Source organism: Podarcis bocagei (genome assembly GCF_964188305.1).
Source record: "Podarcis bocagei genome assembly, chromosome: 11".
In the NCBI taxonomy this organism is placed as follows: Eukaryota; Metazoa; Chordata; class Lepidosauria; order Squamata; family Lacertidae; genus Podarcis; species Podarcis bocagei.
The window spans coordinates 48,163,560-48,168,791 of record NC_138136.1 but is presented as its reverse complement, the minus strand read 5'-3'; the positions used below and the strand labels follow the sequence as shown (position 1 = coordinate 48,168,791).

Sequence of the window (5,232 nt, the reverse complement as noted above, 5' to 3'; positions counted from 1 at the left end):
ACCTGACAGGGTTCAGTAACATTTCCACTTTCATATCGGAACTGCAGGGGACAGGAGAATGCTTTCAAACAGGGCGATTTCCCAATTAATTTGGTCTGTTTCGTTGTCTTGCTAAAGAAAAGAAATTGTTGCCAAATGCATTTTTTCCCAACACTGGGGTTACAAGGGAAGAGGGTTTTTTTCCATTCCACTGCCAAGTTCTCCATACTAGCAACACCCCTGATGTAGGGGGAGTAATCTTAATAGTGAAGCTAATGTGGTGCTCAATTACTTTTAGTAGGAAGAATATTAAAAAAAACAAAAACACAGCAGGATAGCAAATACGTTGAATAAATATTGAAAATATAAGAGAGGATTTTTAAAGAGCAATATTATAAGTCTTCTTCTGGGGGTAAGAGGCAGGGCAGATTTTACACACTGAGGTGAGATCCATATATTATCATTGATTATTTTTCCTGCTCCAATCTTTACTCCCCGATGAAGCCCATTTATGAAAAAGAAAAGAATGATTTATATATATATATATATATATATTTACATGCATTGCCATAGCAGTCAAACGGGAAAGGTATATGGATGTGAAGCAGAGATGGTGTGCTGTACTGTAGATATATATACACACACAAACTGGTTGCATAGTCTATGGGGGTTGGGGAATTAATAGTATTTCTGTGAGGTAGGTACAATATATTTCTTGTGTTACAGCTGCCACTCAACCATTTCAATGTAATTTTTGTCTCTGAGAGTTCATTCATATGGTCACAGATTTTGAAGGCAAAGAACCCTGAGAATTGCAAGACCATCTCAGCTAAATCTCAATATGCTATGAAGTTAAACTTTGATTTTTTTTGTTACCTCGCTTCCCTTCACAAAGTAGCCAGAATTAACCTAACACTACAGTCTTCCTTAATTTGTACGGGAGAAGGGGGGTTTAAAGCAGTCGTGAAGGTGGTCTGTATAGATACAGATTTGTGAATTAGATGCAAACTGGGTGTGCAGCTGAGGCTGGATCCTGGAGACCTCCATTGTTATACACACTCTACTGTAATGCACACATGTGTTTGTGTGCAAAACAGATGAGTTCAAATGTATGCGTAATCATGGCATCAGTATCACAGGAGGGTTGTGAAGGCAGAGGTCCTTCCTCACCACAAAATTCCTAGTAGTTTTGCCCCATAAACCATCCTTTCCTCCCTGTCCCGTGTTGGATCTGTGCATCTGTAGAAACCAAAAGTATGTTCAGGATGACTGGCTGGCAGATAGTGCACGCTTCCTGCATGCACTTGCATGGGAGTGCAGAAGGTAGCATCAGAAAGCTGGACCATCAGACCAACAGGGCCACTGTTTCCAGAAGTGAGGAGGAGCCTTACTATCAGCTCTTTCCACTTGGCCCAAACCCATCTCATATCCTCTTTTCACTGTACGAAATTGCCTTGCCAAGCTGATAAGAAGCCCATCTGATGAATGGCCCACTGACACCCGTGGTGCAGTTAGGCAATCACTGATCTTAGGGGATGTAGTTCTTTAGAAGATAACAGGTTGTATCCAGTATAGCATGAAGTGAATCGTTCCATCAGCACAAGGATTGACACTTGTGCAATAGAACTTCTCCCCCCACCACCACCATGCACCCGCTAAATCTGTCCTGGAGGTTTCCCCAACCCTCTGGAGCAGATTTGGGGATGACACGGGGCATGCACAGGAGGAGAACATTAGACAAGCCCACTGGATCAAGCCAGTGGATCTGGTTCAGCATGCTGTTCTCACAGGGGCCGAACAGATACCTGTGGGAAGCCTTCAAGTTGGACAGCACTCTGCCCACCTTCAATTCCCAGCAACTGGAGGAGGGGGAAAGTTCTGCTGCACAAGTGTCAATCCTTACGCTAACAGAACAAGTGCATTGGATGCTGCTCAATGTATACTGCTTCACTTCAGAATGTGGTAAGCCAGCTCAGCTGCATCTGAAAGCCCTCCTGGTGTAGTGGTTAAGAGCGGTGGACTCGTAATCTGGTGAACTGGGTTCGATTCCCCGCTCCTCCACATGAAGCTGCTGGGTGACCTTGGGCTAGTCACACTTCTCTGAAGTCTCTCAGCCCCACTCACCTCACAGAGTGTTTGTTGTGGGGCAGAAAGGGAAAGGAGATTGTTAGCCGCTTTGAGACTCATTCGGGTAGTGATAAAGCGGGATATCAACTCCAAACTCCTCTTCTACTACTTACTCTGCTGAATGGGACCATGGACTTCTCCAAAATCCTGCCCTGACCTGACAGAACCACTGACCACCAAGGGTTTTCTGGGATGTAGAGGGGATCTTTGCTTCAAAAATGTGACCTGTGAATAAAACTTGCAGACACACACACTACAAAATGTGAAGTGGACAAAGTCTCAGAATGCTGGACACAGGCGGTCTTTCTTTGGACTGATGAGGCAGGCTCCTTATTCCACAAGTTGCAGATCCTACTCACTTAGCTTGTCCTTGAGCACTTTCCTTATAGAAAGTGGATAGGAGTTAACCCAGTGCATTCAGGAATTGGAGGTGTTTTAAACAATGCAAAGCTCTTGGGTCATCTCTAACTGAATGCAGTAATGGATGCTCCTTTTTATTATATTTCTTACTTGTGCTAACAGAAAGGAAAACTAGATTACAGACAGGCATCTTCTGACATGTAACTAGAGATATTTTTTATAGAAATACTGTATTCAGTATGTGTGTACAAAAGTTAATATTAGATTATATGGAGTAACTTTTTAATTACATTTTTGCTTTTGATTGGATACTATTTTTTTGGAAATACACTGCAAAGAAGATTTCATGTTAAAGGTTGTCCTTCCGTGACATCACTGTAGGGGGGGAAATGTGTTACAAAGCATGACAGCTTTTAAAATATTTTTTACACTAACTTTGTTTCTTACAGAAATCAGGTACCATAGAACAATCTCTATTCCCTGCCCACTCTGGGTTGGCAGCTGGGTGCACCCAGTCTGGCTTGAGAAATATTACTTTGTAGATGTATTTTCAATAAAAAAAATAGTTTTACATTTTTATTTTTGAACTGTGTGGTGTTTTGCCTTCCAGAGAATAACGGGACTCTTCGCATTGTTGTGCATAAATTAATTCCAGTTCTTCTTCTTTTTAAGTTAAACAGTAGTGAACAAGCAGTGTGTTCTGGTTTATTTATTGATTTATTTAGTACTGGGACCACCTGAGAAGGTGTTCTCCCCAGCCACGTAACAGGAAAACAGTCCACATCTGATACAGTCCACATCTGTAATATGAAATGGCACAAGTTCAGAACAATTAATATTCCATACCAACTTGGAAGAATGTTTACAGCCCAATCCCAACTAGATTCTGCCTAGTGATACTAGATAGTCAACCTATATTAATCTGCAGAAGAGTATTCCACAAAGGTGCACTGTTGAAGAGCAAGGAGTATTGTGGATGTATAAGGTTAAGATGCCATTTTGTGAACTGCCACTGTGATGCCATCATGCTTCTGGATCATGATATTGCCAGTATCTGACTCAAGGCACACTACAGGAATATCTGTTGGATCAGACGTCAACTTGGCTGTTTGCTGGGATAGAACAGATATCAATGTTCATCTGAGAGGGTACCACTACAGTGCAGGTTTAGGCCCTGGGAATTGGTGCACAGGGCTCCTGCAATGGAGGGGTTCTTCACTGTGATTTCTAAATGATGCTCCAATGCCCCCTCCATCTTGCTGAGCACCACCTCCCAGTTCTTCTATTGAAGTGAATCTTAGACTTATCAGGATGTTAGGCACCAAGATAGAAAATGAGGTGTAATGTTGCCACATATCCTATTTTCTCTGTACATGTTTTATACACCGTGTGGCAGAAAAGGGGGACCTTTTTAGCTCCGCAGACCAGATCTTTATTTGGCTCCACCCCCACAGGCCAACTTAGACAGGTGGGTGGGAGAACCCATCTGTCAATCAGATGGTGTCATTAAATTAATGTCATGATTCCCAAGCACCTAGGACAGGGGCAGGAATAAAAAGCCTGCTTTTTGCAGACATCTGCTCTGAGAGAACATCCCCTGTTTATGACATTGCCCCCACAGCCCTGTAGAACATGACCATTTTTGTTGAAGGTGGGGCTTTTAAATATAGTGCAGAAATATATCCCATCAGACATAGCTGGTATTGAAATGAAAGTTTTCAATTGAAATGGAAGTCTCTTTCCATAGTGTCTGTCCTTAACTAATATGGCCACTCTTAGGTAAAGGGACCCCTGACCATTAGGTCCAGTCGTGACTGACTGTGGGGTTGCGGCGCTCATCTCGCCTTATTGGCCAAGGGAGCCAGCATACAGCTTCCGGGTCATGTGGCCAGCATGACTAAGCCGCTTCTGGTGAACCAGAGCAGCGCATGGAAACGCCGTTTACCTTCCTGCTGGAGCGGTACCTATTTATCTACTTGCACTTTGACGTGCTTTTGAACTGCTAGGTTGGCAGGAGCTGGGACCGAACAACGGGAGCTCATGCCGTCGCAGGGATTCGAACCGCCAACCTTCTGATCGGCAAGTCCTAGGCTCTGTGGTTTAACCCACAGCGCCACCCACGTCCCTGGCCACTCTTATTTAGCCACATTAATGATTCTCAGCTTTCATGCGCATGCTTTAGCAGGCAGCCACAGAGGAACAGAGAGCAATGTTGTCTCTGCAGAACTGGCTGCTCTTGCCACCACACAAACTGATCTGGCAAACCAAGCCTCGCCTAACATGAACTTAATGTAAAACTACACTTACGCAAGTAGAATAGCACACCAAACTATCATAGAATTGATGAGCTGGATTCCTGAGGTAGAAAGTGGGAGACTCCAGCCACCACTCAAACTTGACATACGTTGCGAATGCATCACATGAGAATGGCAGACAACATGAGGTGAGTGTAATGTTTCAGCTCAGCATAATTTCCAAGTACTCACATTTTGAGATCGTGGGTCGACTCACTGGACTTCACCTACAACTGGGAATGTATATCCCACACCTGGGAACCCTGGTTGTTATACAAAGCTCATTGCATGGAACTACAGCTGGGCTGGGGCCATATTTTAAATGCAAAAGAGATTAAGTTGGCTGGTACAAGTCATAGATTCTGTATGTTAAAACCTTAATTTTATTAATGTTGAAGATATACTGCTTTCCATGCTATTAAAATGTTTGTGGGTGTTGGGGAAGCATTTTCAGCCCAAGGGCTGCAACTCT

At 43.4% G+C, this 5,232-nt stretch overlaps 1 pseudogene across 1 annotated transcript; it reads right to left on the bottom strand.

Moving 5' to 3' along the window:
• Positions 1-3,342: 3,342 nt before the first annotated feature.
• LOC308597087 (ragulator complex protein LAMTOR5 pseudogene) lies at positions 3,343-3,883 on the bottom strand (annotated as a pseudogene). The gene has a single exon. The product of its transcript is annotated as a ragulator complex protein LAMTOR5 pseudogene (transcript).
• Between the last annotated feature and the right edge of the window lie 1,349 nt (positions 3,884-5,232).